Genomic DNA, 22,453 nt, shown 5'->3' with positions numbered 1-22,453 from the left:
ATTACATACACAGTGAAAATGAAAACACAAGTCATGAAGCTGCTCATGTAAAAATGGCTAAAAATAAAGGTGGTAGAACAAGCAGCAGGTGCCAAATGTGCTGAAGTCCACATTTTTATTCCATATATTGAATTAAAAAGCAATTACAAGTATTGGGCTTTTACAAGGGATTAAAATACTTTAAAACTTAAATGCTGCCTTAAAAAATAAAAATAAAACCACAAGTGTCTTGCCAAAGCCAGCACTTCGTTAGCATGAGGGATAAGGGAATAATTAAGTGTGCTGGTGCAAAGGGTGGAGTTTAAAGTCAGTCCTGGTGGGCCACTTCCGGCTTTGTGTTACTGAACATGGTTTGTTAACCTCTTTTGCTCTGTTCTCATGAAGGAAAGAACAATGAGTACTTTTCTCTTAGAACCCTGGAAATCCCAAGCACCCATTGTAATCCATTGGCAGTCACTCAGGCCTTTAGAAAACTAGGGCAGATAAACTCCATGGTTAACTTTTGGCTCCACATAGGAATTTAATTTGCTGTGGGAGTCTTATTTTATTGATTTTCAATAGCTCCTCCTCCTTGAAGGAGGGTCAAATGGTTAATACTGAGTTCTTCATGCATTGGGTGAAACATTAAAACTATTTGATTCACACAAGGAGTTTTTATAAAAATCTTTGAAAAATGTGCTTGTAAAATGGCATTTCCCACTATTCAAAACAGAGTATGAACCATGGAAACATGTGATGTAGCCTTTACCCCCTAATTAATCATTTATTCATCTGGGTCATTTCAAGTATAAGCTTGTTACTCCTGGAGTGAGACTTGTGCAGCTGCGAAATGCTCTGTGAAAACCATCCTGGGATCTTTGGGATCTGTGAGCTCTGCCGTCTAGGCGAGGGCCTTGGGCAGCAGCGTTGGGCAGGGTGGGGCAGGAAGGCTGGCCAGCTGACCCTGGCTGTCTGTGGTTGGGTCGACTGTGTCAGCTCAGCTGTGCACCACACGAACCTCATCGTCCAGACTAGTTTAGACATGTCAGGCAGACAGCAAAAGGAAAAGCCAGAAATGTGCAAACGTCTTTGAAAACGTGGCCATGTTTTCTACATCCTGCAGGCCCAATCAAATCACAACAAAAGGCTATGACTTGCCTCCGGAGGACGAGAGCGGGGACCCAGGGGAAGGTAGAGAGAACTCCAGCTTCCTCTTGTCTACCAGGAGAGCACACTCAGGTGCAAGAGGTGAGTTGCCGCACGTCACATGTTCAGGCGTGTGCACGTTACTCTTGGAACGCCACCTTCTCCCTGTCCCATATTCATTTCCATCACAAGTCATGTTATGAAAATCCCCATTGCTGCTTCTCCTTCTAGAGATGAATACACCTTTATTGCTAAGCAAGTTACAACCATACATTTCCCTTTGGATTGTTGTGTGCCTCTGTTGACTGCTGTAGACACACATTAATTTTGCACAAATCTACTTTAAATGAACTAAAACGCAGATGTGTGAGTATTTGAAAGAAAAAGATCTTCAGATTTTTGCCATTGTTGTGAGAAAGAGTCCTGGCTGCAACATGATACTTCTCTGTCCGAGGCAGCATCATCCTTGGTATATGCATTCTTTCATCATCTGCCCACCGCCTGGCCCACAGCTGACTTGTGCCTCATATAATAGCCTTCCCTCATGTGACACTTTTAACTTGTGAACAGTCCACGAATGAGGCACACGCCTGTCTTGGGGCCATGAGCCCAGCCAGCAGACCTTACAGTCTCCCCTCAGCATGGTTTCTCAGGAGTAAGCAGCATATTTTTGCTACTCCAAACTTTGGGCAATGCCATTCGATAGGTGGTATTTGTGACAGTTGCGGTGACTCCCCAATGACGACGCCACAGCAGAGTCCTGGAGGATACATTTGGCAACTTCTTGGAACGTCATTCACTATAAAAACCACTTGGTTTGGGAAGTGTGGGAATTCCACTATCCCCCACCCCAACACACAAATAAAATGCTTTTCCTTGACACTGACCTCAGTGTGGTTTTGGATTTTAACAATACAGAAGCAGATGGGAGATGAGATAGCTATAACTTCTACAGAATGGAGGTCTAAGACATTCTGCACTCCCCTAAGGGGAACAGAATTCGCCCTTCATGTGAGTTGCTCTGTTTTTTTAAACATACAGCAGAGCCTGTTGAAGATGTTGATGTCATCTTTTTTAAGCTATAGCAAAGCTGGCTGTCCCAACCCAAGGAAAGGGACAGTCTTGACACTGGCAGGAGTTCCTATAAGCATGCAGTAGGGGTCGGGGATGGGATAGGCACCGGATGAAATGGCAAAGACCCCGTCCCCAGGATGCCCAGTGTCCACACTGGAGTGCAAGAGTTCAGGCTCCCACTCAGCTTTGGATTCTGGTGTGCTGTTAAGATGTGCCAAGGGGGACAGCAGGTGATGTCTTCAGAACCTGGATCCTTGCCACTCAGGTGGGAGACTCACATTCAGTGAGAAACAGCCCTGGTTGTAGTGGCCATATAAGGGGTGAACTAGTGAATTTTTGTCTTGCTCTTTCAAAATAAAGATTTACAAAGTAGTCTAGCTGGCTGTGAGACTGAGCAAGTTCAAGGATCTCTGAGTGCCAGCGTCTCCATATGGAAAACTAGGATGGTGAAATCAATCTTGCAGGAAGACTGTAAGACTTGGAAATGCTGCATGTCATGTGTTTGGCACCCCCGCCTGACACTTCTCCCAGTCAGTGCTATGCACGATTATTACCAGAGGCACTGAAAATTCTAGGATCAAGGCAAAGTAATCCCATATCCAAACCAAAGCAATCGCGTGGTTTGGCTTAAATTATGTTACTATAACTAAAGAAAGAAGTGCTATCAGAAAATTGGGGGTAGAAATGACGATGTCCTGAAAAGCCTTCAGTGAATTATTAAAGCCCTCCAAATGTGTGTTCTTTGGAGAGCAGATGCAACCGACAGCATTTATCCTGTTAAACACTGCCACTTTCCAGCTCTGCATTCTTGGCGGAAGTGGGTTGCTGAGAGAAGCCTGGGGAAAAGCAGGGGAGGGCATCTGTTTCATGGCAGAACAGCCCAGATTGTGTTGGAAAGCCCTTGACTAACGTGTTGAAAGCAAGGACCTGGTTCATGTTTGGTGCACAAGCATAGGTCGTGTAGGAGTGTTTTGCAACCTGCGTCTTGGCAGAGCTGTGATTGTCAACTTCATACAAAGCCCCAAAGAGAACTAGCCCAACAAACCCACCCGAAAAGAGAACACTGATGAACAGAACGGTTCTGGTGAGGAAGCACTAAGTAAGCCTTGGCTCCTCCAGAAATCTGGAGAACCACCAGGTACTAGTTTCCAAAACACACTGTATTTGAATTTCATAAACATCCCAGAGCAGCCAGCTTACAACAGTGGCAAAACCAACAAAGGTGAAGAACCACCTACTTCCCTTTAAACAGGCTGGAAGGGGAAGGGGTCACCGTGGGCTCCTTCACAATGTTCTACCCCCACGGGGCTCTTGCCTTTCCTTGCTTAGGAAGTGACATCTGTATGGAGACAGAGTCCATGAGAGCCTGCTGCCCACACACAGCTTGCAATGACTTGAGTTCCTCTTCCTTTGGGATTGAAATTTGCAGGCGCAATGGAGGAAAAATAAAACTAGATAACTTGAGATCCTATTTTTTTCTAAATATTATCAGTTATTTGGAACATTTGACTCCAATCTCATTCTAATTTGCTTCTTTCACTAGATGCATCCAGATGAGCACTGTGCAAGGAGTCGGAGCTCTGCGCCCAGTACTTGGCTTGTTGTGGCTAAGAATCAGTGAGTGATGGTTTTCCATGATCTTCTGTGGACCAAGTCATTGATCAAGGTGCCAATCCCTGTAACTGTTGACACAGAGCACTGTCACAGAAGGGTTTTCCTCCAACAGTCTGTTCATCCCTCATCCCAGGGTGGGAAATTCTGTTCAGTGATGAATCCACCAAGCACTCAAGGATTTCAACTCATTCCCAAATTGTCTGATTGTTTCATGGAACATTACGAGAGCCTTAAACATTTAACTTAACAAAATCCAGATACACTAAAACAAATAGCTGTACTGGATGTAGCAAACGTGTCATCCCATCTACAAAAAAAGGAGTTAGTCCAATCTGATTTATATTTTTGCACACTTAACCAGGGTGCCCATGAACCTTAGTTTTTCTTTGAGTTGATGATGATTCACTTTCAGTGGCTTTTTAATAGTTTTATTGAGATGTAATTGATATACCATAGAGTTCGCCATTGTAAAATAAAATGGGCTTTACTGTATTTTCAGAATATGCAGCCATTTCCATAGTCTGTCTTTAGAACCTTTCCTGTCTACCCCCTACAAACTTACACCAGTGAACACTTCCTCATCATCGCCTCCCACCTGCTGTTCCCCTCTGCTCACCCCGCAGGTAGCCACTGCTCCTCCCTCTGTCTAGATCTGCCCATTTCAGGTACTTTCTATAAACCAAGGTGTGCATGACGTGTCCTGCGTGAATGGCTTCTTTCACTCAGACTCGTGGTTCTGAGAGTCATCCAGGTTGCAGCTCCATTTGTTTTACCATTGACCAGTATAACACATTTTATTTATCTGTTTATCAATAATGACCATTAATAGATAATAAACTTATGAGTAATGTTGCTAAGGACACTTTATGTGCAAGTTTTCATGTGGATGTGTGTTTTGCTTCCCTTGGTGAAGAACTTAAGGCAGGTGTTGCTGAGTCACCCTGCATTTGACATTTTGGAAAATAATTTGTCAAATTATATTCCAAAGTGACCAGACCTTTTCATTTTCCCAACAGACATATGAGAATTTCAATTTCTTAACATCCCGGACATTTTTTTTCTTTTTTATATTATAGCTACTTAACAAACCGCAGGATTCCACTTCCAACTCAGTAGACTTTTAAATAATGCTGTTGAGTATTTTTCATGTGGTAATTAGCTGTTCATGTATCTTCTTTAGAGAAATGTCTATTCAAACCCTTCAAACATTTCAAAAAATTATCTTCTTTATTGTTGACCTCTATGTGTGGATCTTAGATGCTAACCACAAATCTCTCAAAAGAGTGATGATTTGTATATAATTCCTCCACACTGTTGGCTGCCTCTTCACTTACTTGGTTATATTCTTTGGAGCATGATAGTTTTTAATTTTGGTGAAGCTGAATTATTAATCTCTTTCTTTTAGAAATACCAGTTGGCCAACAGAAATCATATATTCAGGGAAATTAAATGATCTTAAACATTAATGCATTATATAATGATTGCCATAAATCAGTGTTCTCCATCACTACCTTTACTTCCCATTGTGTGAAAGTGCTTACGTGTATGGTGAAGATAATTAAATCTCCTCCCATCAGATCTCAAACAATGCAGTGTTAGTAATTGGGAACCATCTTAAATAGTCTGTCGCTAATACACAGTTGATAGAAATGTACATTTGTGTGGGTATTGTGGAAAACAGCAAGAAGAGTCCTCATCAAAATGCCTTACGACCCAGCAATCACAGTGCTGAACATGTACCCAGAGTATCTCAGAGAAACGTCTGTAGCCTCATAATCTTTGCCAAGTCACTCAGAGTAGCTAAGATGTGAAAACACTCCTAGTGCCTGTCAGTGGGTAAATCGGTAGAAAACACAGCATTTGTGTACAATAGAATGGCATATTCAGTCCTGAAAAGGAAGAAACCCTGCAATTTGGAAAAACAAAGCTGGAGAACAATATATTAATCAAAATAAGCTAGACACAGGAAGGCAAATAATGCTCAATCTCACATATGGAATGGATCTAAACAAGTGCACTTCAGGAGCAGAGACTAGAGGGTGGTTGTGGCGTGAGTGTGGAGGCAGAGACAGATAGTGATCATCTTCAAGTATCAATTATCTGTTAATTCAGTATCAATGAACAAGTCACTTATCAAATCATGAGTATGTTCTGGGGATCTAAGATACAACATGGTGATTACAGTTAATACTGTACTGTTTATCAATGCTTAGTCACTTGTGCTTTTGGTGTCATGTAAGAATCATTGATAAACCCGAGATTACAGATGCTTGCTTCTAAGCATTTTAGAGTTTTAGCTCTTAAATTTCAAGGATACAATCCACTCTAATAGCACTTAATGTAAATGTTAGTTTATTGATAGTACCATTTTAATCCACTTCTAATGTTTTTAGTAATTTATTTGGAGGGTTTTTTTTCCTTTTTCTTCCTTTTTCTTTAGATGGCCTACACTTAAATACCTTTTTTAAAAAATCATGTTTTCTGTTTCCAAAACTTAGACCATAAGTATTCTTTTGGGTTGCTTTATCCTGAGATTTTTTTTTTCAAAACCTACATTCATGATCATAATCTTTCATTACGTTTAGATTAGGCTGTTAATAAGCATTTCAAAATATATCCTGAATGTCTAGGCAGATAGAGGTTATCATGAATTATTCACATCAAAGTGTCCGGTCTTTGAAATTTCTGTAATGTGTTTCAGGAAATATGACTATTTTGACCACTCACAGCCATGTTTCACTGTAATGCGTGTTCTACATGACCTAGTCTTTATTCTGATGTTATCTAGTTTTGGTTTTAAGACTATTTCATATGACAAAAAGATGTACATTTGAGTAGCAATCCAACCACATGTCTTACTGCAAATGACTCAGTGGAAGAATATGTGGTAGTTAATCACCACAAAAGCACTAATAGGCAGCAATCACTTAGGTAGAGGGGTTGGAGAGAATATTCTGTCACTGCTGTTAGACTCATCCTGCTTCCTAAAGCAAAGCGAGAAAGTGAGGATATGACTGAAAACGGAGAAAATGCGTTAGTCCTTCTTCTGTGGAATCTGTCTTCCCCCTTTGCAAAACAGCAGAATTACGCGAGCATGCCCCTCCCTCAGCAGTGCCCTGGTTCGAAGATGCTCACCTTCGTTCTCTGCTGCTGTGGCTGGTTGAGTCATGTGGTTGCCTCCGCTGGAGCTGCTGGGGCCCTCCTGGAGACATTCTCTGTGTGTGGGGGGGTGGCTCTCCCTTCACCAACACTTCTCACTGTTCTCTATTTAAAGATCATCTTCTTGATGGAAAAGAGGAAGAGCAGCAAGGATATGAGGTTTGGTTTTTGCATCCTTGAACGTTGTACCCCTGACCTTGGGCAACAAGCCCATGTTTTTCCTCTGCACTGAATCAACTCTCCTTTTCCCTCCTGCCATCAGTATTGGTACAAGAGTTCCTGACAGAACTCTAGCAACATGCCATCCATTTGCACCTACCCTTCCAGGAGAAGCTCTGTGAATTGCTTGGTCTGGTGCCTGCAGAGCGTGGGGTATCATAGTAGCCATCATCATCCTCATTGTCATCATGGTTGTCATTATTAAGTCTTCTCTTTTTGGATCTGGCTCCTTTAAAATCTGAGATCTTTGTGCAACTTTAAAGCCTTTCTGAAAAAAAAAATCCCAGTTCCTAATAGCTGAAGAACCCCTTGACTCGAACCATCATCACTAATGCATCACTGTAAATTGCTTGTCTGTGTTCCCATAAGAAAACCAGATTTCTAATAAAGCCTTTGAAAGAGAAATACTATATTTTCAGCAAACAGGAGGAACAGATTAAAAATTGGCTCCCATTCCCAGAGCTTTGAGTGCACCCTATTGCTTTCAAAAGATTTTATGTAAGCTATTTAGACTGGAAAGTTGATCTCACAGGTGCACATGCTGGGTCTGCTCTTGGTTTGCAAAAAGGAGCCAGGGGAGCAGGGAGTTTGAGCAAGGGTGGTCCTACAAAACTGTCAGGTTTCAGTGTCTGGCTACAACTGGGAGGGTGTGGTAAACAAACCCAGAACTGCAGAATCGTGACTGGGAGTCTACCCCCAGAAATGATGCGTTTTTCCTTTCTTCCCTGCTTGCCTTTTTTAACTTGGCCACTGCCACTTTTCGATGTTGCTTCCTATAGGTAAAAACACATGCATCTGACTGGTCAGAAATGGTTGTTCTGTCATGTTAATGTAGAAAAGGCCAAATGATAAGGCATGAGAAGGCCAACAAACAGCTAAGGAACAGGAAAGGATTGGAAGAGGGGAAGAAAAGCTTTAATGGGGATAAAATCAACATTAGAAATAAATGAATGACACAATACCAGAAAACTCAAACCAGAAGAATGCAGAAAATCCGTAATGATCCCAAGGTCCCTTTAAAAATCCTTTATTTTTAATCAGACAGATCAGATTTATGGAGAGGAGATTCAGAAAGCTTCCATCCACTGGTTCACTCCCCAAATGGCTGCAGTGGCCAGAGCTGAGCCAATCCAAAGCCAGGCGTCTCTTCCATGGGGTCTCCTGTGCGGGTGCAGGATCCCAAGGCTTTGGGCCATCCTCTACTGCTTTTCCAGGCCACACGCAGTGAGCTGGATGGGAAGTGGAGCAGCTGGGATGTGAGCCATTGCCCACATGGGATCCTGGCAGTCACAAGCTGAGGATTGAACTGTTGAGCCATGGTGTCCAGCTAATCCCAAGGCTCCTCATCAGCCTCATTTCTCTCCAGATCTCAGAGTCTTCTCATGCTTGATGTTTCCATATCTATAGATATGCAGGGCAGATATATAATCTATACCTACATCTATGTATGCCTTTCTGTATCCTTGAGGTACATCTGCTTATCTTCATGCATGTAATTGCATGTACATATATAAAGCCTTGGATGTTTAGCATCACTTTTTTCATAGTAATAGGAAATGTTTGGCATCTCAGAAGCAGTTGTTGGTTTTTTTTTTTACCAGTTTCTGAAATTATTGTCATCAGTGCTCAACATATTTCTCTACCCTGAACACAAGGAAGACTTCATCTGATTGGCTTGCCTGCTCCCATGCAAGGGCACACTCGCTGGGGCTTGCTAAAGGAGTCCCTGCTGCAGGGAGCTTCACCCAACATGCCCTCTGCCTCTCAGCTGGTCTGGGGAGCAGGCATCTTGGTGCAGATGGAAGGAGGGCACACAAGGTTTGCCCATTTCTGCCCTTTGGCACTTGAGGAAAGCTTTCCACCTCTCCTCAGACCTAGGGATGTTTGCCACCTCCTGAGCTGTAAGCCCCAGGCAGGCACCAGCTCCAGCAGGAGCGGTCTTCAGCAACTCCCGACAGTACCCATCTTGGAAGTACTCTGCTTCCATGAGTTTGGCTACAATCCACACTTGCCAGGGGCTCTGACCGGCCGGCCTCAGAGTCCTCCCCTCTACCTCATTCACTGCTTGTTTCTGAAAGTCTAACCCTCCTGGGAGCCTTGTCTGCAAGGAGGGATTCTGCTTGCTGTTGCTCAGGCCATCCCGACCCAAGTCTTACAGAGAACATCATAAAGCTTGGATGAAGCCAGGTGCGGGTACCACTCGCTCCCCTCATAGCGGTCCAGGTAGAGGCCTTCGGGGTGCTGGGGCCTCAAGGAACTGCATGTGCCTGCCCCATCTCCGGCAGAGCCTTCGGGTCACACGCACTCCCCACTTGCTAAAGTGGCTGCCATGTCTTCAGTCCAGCTCTTATGGGTTCCCATTTCTTTGCCACTTCGGATCAAAAAAGTTTACCTCTTTTCTTCTAAAATTGTTTTTTGAAAAGGCTTTTTGTTTTAGAAGTTTTAAATTTATAAACGACAGTTGTGAATGAATGCAAAGATACCCGTATACCCGACACCCAGCTTCCACAATTGTTCAGATCTTTACTGGTACAATAGAGTTGTCAGAGTCCATATATCACACCGTGTGCCCCTGTTATTAACTCCTCCTAGCAGTGTGAATTTGTCACAGAAGGAGCCACACTCAGTTTCCCCTTATTTCTGACTTTGGCTTCTTCTGTCCCCCTCCCCTTGAAGCCTCTAGTAAGCAACACTCCATTTTCAGGTTGAGTTGAACTCACACACGTATGGAGACAACCTGGTGTGGTCCATTTTGCTCATTTTGCTGCAAATGGAAGGATTTCATTCTGATTGCAGGATATTCTGTAGCACTTTTCCTAATCCATTCATCCTGTGATATGCTTCGGTTGATTCCATGTATCAGCTGTTACGACGAGTGCTCCAGTAAACACTGTGGTACAAGTTTCTCTTTGATGATTTGGGATTTTTAGATCATATGGCACTTCTATATTTCTTAACATCTGAAAATTTATGAAAAGGAAAAAAATTCTTTATTTCCTATATATGGTTTTAAGAACATGATACTTTGTACCAAATCTTCCCTTCTCTCCCTCCCTCAACCCTTCTCATTTTTAAAAGTACCTACAATGACATACTTTAAATTTTCTTTGTAATCAAAACCTTAACCTCCTCCCGCCAAGAATTCCCTGTTGTTCCTCCAGAATACAAGTGTTACAATGATCAAATCTTCAAAATGTCAATTTCACTCATACACGTAACAGCTTTTATATTCTGTATATTAGTTACTACACAACAGGAAAAACATGATTCTATATTTTGGGTGCTGGCTTATTTCACTAAACATAATGGAGTCCAAATGCGTCCATTCTGCTAGACAAGATTTCCTCTTTTTATGACAGTATTCCATTGTGCGCATGTCATCTGTTGTTTCCATTCATAGATACCTGTATTGGTTCTCTGTCTTAGCTAGTGTGAGTTGAGCTGTTCTAAACTCTTCCATATGCTGATTTCATTTCCTTGGGGTAGACTGCCAAGAGTGGAGTGGCTGAGTCATAGGGTAGACCTAGTTTGATTTTTGAGGAATCTCCGTGCTAAACTGTCTTCCATAATGGTCTCACTAATGTGCATTCCCAGCAACGGTGTGTGAATGAACCCGCTTCCCTACATCCCCACCAGCGTGGTGTCTGTTTATTGTGGATGATAAGGTGAGGTGAAACCTCATTGTGGTTTTTATTTGCGTTTGCCTCATGTCTACTGATGCTGATCACGTGTATTTCATCCCTTGAAAAATGCCTGTTGATTCCCTCTGCCTGCTGCTCAGCCCGATTGCTGGTTCGTGGTTGCTGAGTTTCTTCAGATCCTTGTATATTCCAGATGTTTTTCTTAGATATGTAGTTTGCAAATATTTTCTCCCCTTCTGTTGCTCGCTTCTTTACTGAGTATTTCTTTTGGTTAGAAGCTTCTTGACTTGATGCAATCCCTTTTGTTTATTTCTGCCTGCAGTCCCTGTGTTTCTAGGGCCTTCTCCAAGAAGCCAATGGCTTGTAGTGTTTTTCCTGTCTTTCTTTACTAATTTCATGGCACCAGATCTTAGATTTACCACTCAGATATAATGAGAGTTAATTTTGGTATAGGGTGAAATGCAGGGACCCGCTTCATCTTTTTGTATGCAGAGAAGCCAACGTTTCCACCACCATTTATTGATGAAACTTTACTTTCTATGGAGGAGTGCTTTCAGCTGATTTGTCAAACATTATTTGCTTGTAGACACATGGATTAATTTCTGGGATCTCTAGTTTGTTCCATTTGGTCAACAAGCCTGTTCTTGAGCCAATACCAAGTTGTCTTGTTTATAACTGCTGTAAAACTGTCTTAAAATCAGGTATTGTGTGGTCTCCAGCTGTACTTTTATTGTTTGGATTGCTTTAACTATTCAGGGTCCATTGTGATTCCATATGAATTTTAGGGTCATGTTTTCCAGGTCTGACAGGAAAACCTTTGGTATTTTATCAGGCTGGCTTTGGATCTGCATATCATTTTGAGTAGTATGGACATTTTGATGATATTAACTCTTGAGTGGAAGATTTTTCCTAATTTTTTTTCTTTTTCCTTTCCTCACATTTCATAATATCTGCTTTAATGATTATTCACATCCTTTGTTGAATTTACCCAAAGTATTTTTCTTTTTTAGCCATTGTGAATGGGACTCATCTTTCAGATTCTTTGTCAGCCATGACATTTTATATACATAGGCTATGGGTTCTTGGATGCTGACATCATGTCCTGTCATTTTGCTGAAGTCTTGTGAGTTCCAACAATTCCTACTAGGACCATTTGTTTTTCCTATGTATAGATCCAGGTCACCTGCAAACAGGGATGCTTTGACTTCCTCCTTTCCCCACTTGTATCCCTTTGATTTCCCTTTCTGATCCAGAGACTGGGGCAACGCTCCAGAACCATGTTAAAGAAATAGATCCTTGTCTGGCATCCTCGTCTGGCTCCAGATCTTATTAGAAATGTTACCAGCTTTACCCCATTCAATTTGATGCCAGCAAGGCCTGCAATATATATTACCCTAATTGTGTTTGGGTATATTTGTTCTATGCTGAATTTACTTAATTTTTCTATTATGAAATGATGCTGTATTTTATCAAATGCTTTCTCTGCATCTTTATTCTTTAGTTTGTTAGTGCAATGTATCTCACATTTATTTACAGATGTTGAGCCATCCCTGCATCCCAGGAATGAATCCCACTTGATATGGGTGAATGATCTTTTGGATTTGTTCTTAGATAGCTTGCATTGTGTTCAGGATTTATGCATCTATTTTAATCAGGGATATTAGTCATCTTTCTTTATTGAATCTTATTCTCATTTTGGAATTAAGGTAATGGCAGCTCCATAAAAGGAGTATGAGAGGATATTCTCTTGTATTTATTTTGAATAGTTTGAGAAGAATTAGGTTTAGTAGTTCTTCTAAAATTTGGTAGAATTCAGGGCCCGGCGGCGTGGCCTAGCAGCTTAAGTCCTCGCCTTGAACGCACCGGGATCCCATATGGGCGCCGGTTCTAATTCCAGCAGCTCCACTTCCCATCCAGCTCCCTGCTTGTGGCCTGGGAAAGCAGCTGAGGACGGCCCAATGCATTGGGGCCCTGCACCCGTGTGGGAGACCCGGAAGAGGTTCCAGGTTCCCGGCTTCGGATTGGCACGCACCAGCCCGTTGCAGCTCACTTGGGGAGTGAATCATCAGACGGAAGATCTTCCTCTCTGTCTCTCCTCCTCTGTGTATATCTGACTTTGTAATAAAATAAATAAATCTTTTAAAAAAATTTTTTTTGGTAGAATTCAGCAGTGAAGCCATCTGTTCCTTGGGTTATTCTCTGTTGAAATCCCCATCTTGATTTATTAGCCTACTTAGGATTTCTGTGTCTTTATGGATCTATTTTGGTAAACTGTATGTGTTTAGAAACCTATCCACTTGTAAATTTTTCCATTTGCTGGCATATAGCTGTTTATAGTTCAGTCTGATGAGTATTCTGTGGTATCTGTTGTAACATCTCATTCTTCAGCTCTGATTTTATTGATTTGGCTCTTGTCTCTTTGTTTAGTTGGGCCGATGGTGTGTCAGTATTTTGCAAAAAAAAAATCAGCTCTTGTCACTAATGTTTTATATATCTTGTTTCAATTTTTATTCTCTAGTTTTTATTTCTTTGCACCTAATAATGCTGGTTCTCAGTTTGCAGGACCTTGAGATGCATTGTTAAATTATTTTTAATGCCTTTGAAATTTCTTAATATAGTCACTAAATGCTCTAAACTTTGTTCTTATTTGTGCTTTTCTTGGATTCTTTAAATTTTGATGTATTTGCTGTCATCTTCACTTCTATGGTTTTTTAATTTCCCTTTTGATACCCTTCACAGCCTGCTCTTCCTTCAGGAGTGTACTGTTCAATCTGCCTGTATTTGCCTATTTTCTGGTTTCTATATGTTGACTTCCAGGTTCACTCCATTGTGGTCAGAACAGATACAGCATGATCTCAGTGTTTTGAATCGGTTAGCTAGCTCTCTGGGTCTGTGCCGCAGAACCTTCACTGCCCCGATGCAGAGTGTGCACGCTGCAGCTGTCGGTGAGTTGCTCTGTGGGTAACAGCTCTGTGTGCTCAGTAGTGTCGATTAGCTTTGTTGTTTCTCTGTTTTTTGGTAAGGTTGATCTGTCCACCCATGAAAGTGGGGTGCTGAAGTCTGAAGTACTGTATTGAAGCCTCTGTCTCCTTATAGATCCATTAACATTTGTGTTAGAGTGGCCAGGCACCCTGGCACTGGGCATATGTACAGTACTATATTCACAACTTCCTGTTCAATCAATCCCTTAATCATTACATCATGATCTTCTTTGACTCTGAATCGTTTTCTCTTTTGTGTCAAAGCTTATTGTCTGGCCACTGCTGCTGTCTGCTTTCTGCAGTGCGCTTTTCCATCCTTTTACTTTTAATCTGTGTATGTCTTTGGTGAGGCTTGTGTCTTGTAGGCAACAAATAAGAGGGTCTTATTTTATCCAGTCTGCGTCTTTTAATTGCAGGATTTAAGCTATTAACATTCTAGCTTAGTAACAAGTTACAGCTTGGCCCCACCATTTTCCCACAAATTTTCCCGTTTGTTTCTGTCTTCCTTTATACTTTCGCTAGAAGATACTCTGCTTTCATGTTCTTTCAAGATGCTGATTATCTTTGTTTTTATGTAGAACACATTCTTAAGGATCATTTATAAGTCTGAATGGTGACAAATTTATTTTGCAAGGGCCTTAATTACCTTCACTTTTGCTTTTAAAAAAAGATTAATTTTTATTTGAAAGGCAGATTTACAAAGAGAAGGAGAGACAGAGATCTTCATCTACTGGTTTACTCTCCAAGTGGCTGCCACCCCAGGACTGAGCCAATCCAAAGCTGGGAGCCAGGAGCTTTTTCCAGGTCTTCCACATGGGCTTTCCCAGGCCACAGCAGGGAGCGCAGTTGAAAGTGGAGCAGCCAGGATTGAAGCAGCATCCAGCTGGGATGCTGGTGGCTAATCCACCACTGCCCCAGCCCCTTCATGTTCATCTATAAATGTGAGCTATGTTGGGTGCAAAATTCTGCATTGACAGACTTTTTGTCTTTCAGTTCTCAGACCACGTCTCTGTTGTGTTCTACCCTGTTGGGCTTTTGGTAATAAATCAGCCAGCTGTCCACACTAACCAGAGAGCCTGTGAAGATAATGTGGCATTTCTCTCATGTTTTGGGATATTTCCTTCGTCTTACTTTTGAAAATCTGCCTACAGTTACGGTGAAGATATTTTCCGGTCATGCCTATTAGGAGTTCTCTGTTTCCTGTGCTTGGACGTCCCATTCTTTCTACAAACTCTATAACTTTTCTACTATCATTTCACTTGTTGTAATCCACTTCTGTTTCTACACCATCAGGAACTCCTAAGAAATGTGTGGTTGGTTGATACTGCACCATTAATTTCAAACATTATTTTTGGTTATGATTTGGTTTCCTCATAGCTATTTCTAAGGATTTCTAAGGATAATCTTTGTTCTGCCTTACTGATTCTGTTGCCAAGGCTTTTTATTATTTTATTTGATGTATTGAGTGTTTCCAATATTTCATCTTGATTTCCCTTAAATATCTCATGAATTTTTCATCTATGCAGTCATGGATTTTTGTAACTCATGTATTGACTTCTGTGTGTTTCTCAGCAATCTCAGAATCCTCCTTTTGAATTTCTTCGATGTCCTTGCCTTCATATTCTGATTATAGAGTGCCATTATGTTCCTTTTGGGAAATCGTATTGTCATCTGTGTTCATATTTCCTGTATTGTTTCCTGTATTTGGCATTTGTGGAAATCTGAGGGTCTTGAAGCATAGCTCCATGGCTTAGCACAGTGTCTGATCCTCTTATAGATACCCACAAGAGCATGTGCGGTGGGGCCAGAGTCCAGAATGACACACCCTGGTTGGGTGTGGCAGATCTTCTCTGTTAACTATGGTGACAGTGTGATCAAGTTGGCTGGTGTGACCAGGGAGAGTAGTGCAAGAGAGCTCAAGTACCAGAGCCACTGCCACCCATCTGTGAGACCCAGATGAAAATCTAGGCTGGTAGCTTCAGTGTGGCCCAACCATAGCTAATGTGGCCATGTAGGAGTGAACCAGCAGATGGAACATCACTCTCCCCTGCCCTTATCTCTGTAGCTCTGCTTTTCAAATAACAAGTAAATATTTAAAAATAATAAAATTGAAATGTTCAACCTGTCTCACAAAGAATTTTTAAATAACCACACAACTGTGAAAAGTCCAGTACTGTCCACTTGCTTGACAGATGTGAAGCAGAGATCCACAGACACTGTCCTTGCTTCTGCATGTCTTCACTGCCGCGCCCGGGAGCAGTCAGCCCTCCAGGTGACTATTTTTCCTTTGAAAACAATTTTCTCTCTGAGCACTTTCTGGAATCTTTCATTTGGTTTGGGTGTTCCATAATGTCCCATAAATGTGCATGGGCATGGATTTTTAAATGTATTCTTGAGATTTGTTGGAATCCTTTTGATACTGATAATTTCTTGAGTTCTAAAAACTTCTAACACATTCTTCAATAATACTGGTTCCTATCATTTTCCCCTTTGCCTCTTACTGCGCTGCAACCTGACATACTTTCTCTACGTCACGTCCCATGTTTCTGTAACCATGTTCTTTCCAATTGTCCACCTTTGAAATATGTTTTCAATTTTCTCTGAACTCTTCCAGTCTATTCTGGTTTGGCTGTATAACCTGCTAAGTAAAGTTTTTATTGTCAATTTTCAGAAGTTCTTTTTTTCCAGTCTACCTATGTAATCTTCACAGTCTCTTGTCCTCGTCCTTGTTTCTTCGCATACTTAAGAGAATCACTTTCTAGGGTTTTTTTATGCTTTTTATAATTGTTTTCCACAACACATTTTCGTAGATATAGGGACTCATCTCTTTGCCTCCTCTTCCTCCCTTCTCAATTTTTAAGAAAAAAATGTTTTTATTGCAAAATCAGATATACAGAGAGGAGGAGAGATTGAGAGGAAGATCTTCCGTCCGAAGGTTCATTCCCCAAGTGAGCGCAATGGCCGGTGCTGCGCCCATCTGAAGCCAGGAGCCAGGAATTTCCTCCAGGTCTCCCACGCAGGTTCAGGGTCCCAAAGCTTTGGGCCGTCCTCGACTGCCTTGCCAGGCCACAAGCAGGGAGCTGGATGGGAAGTGGAGCTGCCGGGATTAGAACCAGCGCCCATGTGGGATCCTGGTGCGTTCAAGACAAGCACTTTAGCCACTAGGCTACAGCGCCATGCCCGCCCTTCTCAATTTTGACTCTTGCCCTCCAAACCCAAGTCCACCTCCTTCCCCACCCCCTATCCCTACTGTGTTATCACTTTCTGGCTCTTCGATGATATTTTCAAAATACAAAGGTTCACTGACTTGTGGAACGTGCTGTGTGTGTGTGTGTGTGTGTGTGAGAGAGAGAGAGAGGGAGAGAGAGAGAGAGAGAGTTGCTCATTGTTCTGTAATGCAGTCACTTTCTTGATAGAAAGTAATATTAGGAGCCATGGTCTTTTTAAAATGTTTGTTCTGGAGGCAGAGCATCAGAGAGGGAAAAGGGAAAAGATCTTGCATCTGGTGGATCACCAAATGGCTACAACAGCCAGGCCTGAGTGAGTCCAAAGCCAGGAGCCCGGCACTCCCCAGGTCTCCCATGTGGGTGGCAGGGGTTTGAGCACTTGGGCTATCTTCCACTGCTTCCCAGGAACACTGGCAGGGAGCTGGACTGCAAGCAGAACAGCCTTGTCTCCAACCAGCACTGTCATATGGGAAGCTGGAGTTACAGATGGCAGCCTGACCTTAAGAGGGCTGTTCTGAGAGGGGATTACAGATGCCTGTGTAGCCCTGGACCATCGTATTTCTCCTTCTTAGGTGGTGCTACTCACGGTTGCCACAGTCTCTGTTGCAAGAGGATCTCACAGGAAACACTTTGGAAAGATCAGGAGTGTACCCTGTCTCACCCAGGTTTGTTAACTTGAACACAGCTCTGTGTCTTTCGTTTTCTCAGTTTGGCATCCAAACCTTCAGATCGCACAGTGAGATCGTTATGGGTCAGATTATTTCCATTTATCCCTGTCATTCACGAGCAAGGTTACTAGATCAGAAATGATCCCCTTCTTGGCTGCTCTTGGATTTGAACCATGTGGCTTGAAAGGGCCAGCCCGACGTCTAGGTTGACACACAATCCAGAGAGCTGTCTCTTGAACCAAAGGCTTGCCAGTGGACCGCAGCCCTGACTTTGAGGGAAATGTGCTCCCAGCATGCTGGCTAAATAGGCCAGTATAGCTATGTAGCTTCCTCCCGTTCTCACTGATACAAATCTCAGTGTTTGGAAGGTTTGCTTTTATAATTTGTGGTTTGGGGCTGGAATATTTTTTCATCAGAGTGGAAATACAAATATTTTTTTCCTTGAAGTTTTCACAAGTTTTTATTTGCCACTGGGGTACTAGAGAGCATGAGTTGCAACCTGCAGCCTTCCCTCCCTTGCTGGGGTTCAGCCTTCCAACGCTGCCGCCATCACTTGCAGAAGCACTGCACCGTTTTAGAAACAGCCCCAGCATCAAGGTCAGGTTGGTTTCTTCCACAAACACTGTCTATGGGGGTTCTTAGTTCTTTCAGTGTTTATTTGTGTTCTGTTTCTCTCACATGAAGCAGGCACATAGAGCTACCCTCCAGGCCAACGCTGGAAGCTAGTAACTCATGCCAGGACTCCCAGTAGGAGATGGCATCCCAAATGCTTGAGCCATGACCTGCCGCCTCCCAGAGTACACGTTAGCAGGCAACTGGAAATGGGAGAGCCAAGACAATAAGCAGGTGCCCTGATGCAGGCAACAGGCTTCCCAGAGTCTGAACCATCCTGTCACCTGCCCAACCTCAGGCCGTTAACTTGAACTTACATACCATAAAGTAATACAGTGCTTTTCTTCCCATAATTCATGTCTCATCATGAACTATTTTCAGGGCCTGTGCTGTGGAAGCAGCTGTAAGGTAACCGAGGCCATGGTCAGAGCTGTGTCTGAGGGCAGCCTGGCCATCTCGGTTGATTACTTGCACTGTTGATTTATGAACAGCAGGATTTCCAACATTTAATGTCTAATTACACACATTTTGTTGGTGATCAGTGGAGTGTTGCAGGATGGCAGATGTGGTTAAGTGAGCCATGTACCAACACAATAGACATATTGACTGAAGCCCCGGGAGTCAGACTTAAGGCCTTAGTTATCAGCATTGGATCTCTACCTACAGGAACCAATTGGCCACAGTCTCGGTTTCCTCTACCACAAGTCACCGGCTTTCACATCCCATCTGTTTATGATCCCACAAATAGCAAAGTACACATTACTTACTTTACTTAAAGAAGACAATGCAAGTCTAATTATTATACTTTCCCAGCTTATCTTCTGTGTTTTTCCACCTTATTTCTTAAACTAGAATGTAGGTAAAAACATGAATAAAATGGAAACATATTTTGTAATGTCCTTTCTAAAGCTGTGACAAATCTGTTTTGTGTCTTCCTTTTAGTCTGCATGCAATCCCATTATAGTACTGTCCTGCAATTAAAATCTAAAGGCTTTTACTTATTTTTTTAGGGCTGAATCAATTTTGTTTCCCCTCAGTGAGTAGGAACAACTCTTGCCAAAGGTCTAACATCCTTTGCAGGTGTCATGAGTAGTTAATGTACGTTCACCATTCGAAGTCTCTGAACTCTGGCATTACCTGCCATCGGAAGTAGGATCTTCCTTTCCTGGTAATTAGCTAGGCGTTACGTCATTTGTGTATACTGAATTTGCAATCAGTTCTGCTTTAATGCTTATTGGGAATGATGCAAATTTGGTTAGAATCAATACATTGGGAAACAATTTGAGCATAACATGGATTTTATTTTTGTTTACACAGGCATTTTGTCTGCAACAATCAGTAGGGGAACACAGAAAACTGCTGCCTGGCTCAGAGATAAGAACATGTCCAGCGGTGCACTGGTACACAGCTCAGTTCTCCAGCACCTGCTCCCTCCCTCCTGTCCGTGCCTGGAACAGCAGCCACAGCCACACGCAGCTCATGCTCCGTTTCCCACCCTCCCTCGACCACCTGATGCAACCCATGAGCTGCAGTCCCAGTGCCGCTGTCTGAGGGACATTCCCAGCCCTCCAAGGTCAGCTGCCACGTCTGGTGAGGTGTACCTGGCCTGCTGAGCCATTCCACCTGTGTAAGATGCTGCTGTTAGTTTGGTAAGATTCCCATCTATTTAAGAAATAATTTCCTGTGCAAAGCTGTGGAGGTCTGGGTTTCCAGGCTCATTTTTCTCAGCATGCATGTAGCTCTGTTACATTCTTTAGAGGTCATCAAAAGGTCTCATGCGGGAGCAAACACGATGACAAACCCATCAGTGCACTTTCACCCAGAGTGTGACTAGGTCTTACAGGATGATGACAGTCTAACAGTTAACCAGAGTACTGCACGGGGCAGTCTCACCTCAGGAATTGTCTGCTGCAGTGCCCCAACTTTCATGTCCTTGGGGCTGGCTTTGCCGTCTCTAACCCTCACAATGATTCCTCTCTCCATAGCCGTAGCATTTATGCAAGAACTTGCAGTGTGTAGTGTCTGGGCCACTGGCCGTCTTCAGTGCAGCTCCCTCGGGATTGCTTAGACTCACTGGATGTTTTACAGTGCGACCGTTTTCATTGGTGACACATAATCCATGGTGTAGATGCATTGCAGAGTGTTCAACCACTCAGCTTTGGACAACATCTGGCTGGTTTGCAGTAAAGTTTCCACACAGAGCCACGTGAAACACAGGTCCAGGGATCAGTGCCCAGAGGAGAGGTCTCTGGGCCTTGTGAAAGTTGAATGTTCAGTTTATTGCAACATGATTGAATTGTTTTTCAGAGCAGCTGGACCTCTGCAGGCCACCAGCAGTGCCTGACTAACCACCTTCCTCCAACTTCCCCCACATCTGATGTTGCTGTTCTGTGATTTTTTAATTGGCATTTCTCTAGTGGCTGATGTTGCTGCACATACTCCTGTAGGTTCATTTACTCTTTGTTTTCTGTAGCAGAATTGCTCTGTGCCTACTGCTGGTTTCTCAGTCGGATTGGATTGTTGGCTTGCTTTAATTGTCTCGGAGTCAGAGTTTCCTGCATGTTCCAGACACCTTGTCCTTTCCAGGTAGTTTGTAAACTCTTTCTCCAGTTGAGGGAATGCATTTTCTTGCTCTCCAGGTCTTTCAAAGGTGAAAAAGTTTTCAATTTATCAATTTTTGTTATGGTTCATGCTTGGGTGCCAATTGAGGATTTTTTGCATAGCATGGTGGCTTTGAAGCGTGCACTTGCAGACAAATGGAATGAGGTGCTGTTAGCACAACGAATTTATCATCTTCAGATAAGTTGTCATAGGCACAATAAAATTGTGAAAGTCCAGCTGAACGGCAGAGTTCCACCTGGACCATGTTTGAGGGACTGCTGGGTGCCATGTGGCGTTCACAACACCTTTGGCAGCTACCTGCCTAGTTTAACAATACAGGTGAGGCTGGAGGAGGGGGAGAGCGGTACAAATGCAAACGAGGGGTTTCATTCTGCTCACTGCCGCACGGTGAATTTAGCAACTGCTCCTAGTAATGAGCAGGAGAATGTCAGTGCAGCTGGTGCAACTTTGTTAAAAGATCTCTATCTCCCTGGTTTTCAATTAAGCAAGCCTCGGGTCTCCAGCCAGCTCCTTAGGGAAGACAGCATTTTGACCGAGAGAACCATTATGAAAAACTGACCTTTTTACCTCTTCCTGACCTGGGCTTTCCCAGATGGACATTCAATAATTTGAACAGTGCTACCAGCCTCTTACAGCAGGAGCCGAGCGGCCATCATAATTTAACAGACGACAGCCCCTGTGCGGTGGGTTCCAGCAGCGTGCTCGCCACTGCGGGCATATCAAAGCTGCCCTGCTCCTGTGTGGGTGCAGAGAGGTGACCTCCAGTTAAGGCTCTTCCACACAGAGGAAAGGGAGGGTGGAGAGTAAGCTATCACATGAGACAAAGAGCACATTATTTGGTACATATGTTCTGGTTTACCCCCGTTTCGTCCTCCGAACGAGACGGTCTGCCTTCAACTTTTCCAGGAGGCTTTTAAAATCCCTCTTTATAGTCTGGGCAGTCAACTTAATGAGGACCATTTGAGGAGCAGAAGGGAAATGATGTCATTTGGTCTCATGCTCTCCTCCCCTCCCCCTCAAATCTGGCTGTCCCCCACCCTGACCAGGACTAAAGCTGGGCACGCAGTCTCAAGCAATCACCAGCCCAGCCCTGCCTTGGACACCAGGCGCTGCGACATGTGGCCAGACAGCTCCTCCCCCTTCTCCCGCCAGGCGCTAGTGTTTGCTGAGCACCCACGTGGCAGCTACGATGCTGGAGTTTAGGCTTGTGCTCACAACAGCTCCGGAAGATCAGCCGTGGGCTTGCCTTATTCTACGATGCCAGTGGAGTCCTGGAGGAGGCTGGTGAGTGAGGGCCAACAGCGACATTTTTAGGGATTTTCAGCATAGTCAGTTATCACTTTAAAATTGCACTATATCAACTTGGAGCTAAACAAAATCCATTCAAAGCATAGGAGGTAAGTAGAGCTCACCAGTTCCTAATGACTCCACTGCATGGCATGGGCATCTGCACCCTCGAGGCTCTGGCGGGGAGAAGATCCTAGTTGGCGCTGGTGCCCCGCCGGCCATGT

General features: G+C 43.3%; 1 pseudogene; it reads right to left on the bottom strand.

Moving 5' to 3' along the window:
* The window catches only part of LOC101520824 (chromobox protein homolog 3-like), a 64,639-nt pseudogene extending 44,336 nt beyond the window's left edge, over positions 1 to 20,303 (bottom strand).
* Positions 20,304 to 22,453: the final 2,150 nt, after the last annotated feature.

The sequence above is a fragment of the Ochotona princeps genome, chromosome 28, assembly GCF_030435755.1.
Source record: "Ochotona princeps isolate mOchPri1 chromosome 28, mOchPri1.hap1, whole genome shotgun sequence".
Lineage (NCBI taxonomy): Eukaryota > Metazoa > Chordata > Mammalia > Lagomorpha > Ochotonidae > Ochotona > Ochotona princeps.
Note: the sequence above shows the minus strand (reverse complement) of the source record. Positions and strands in the feature narration are given on the sequence as shown.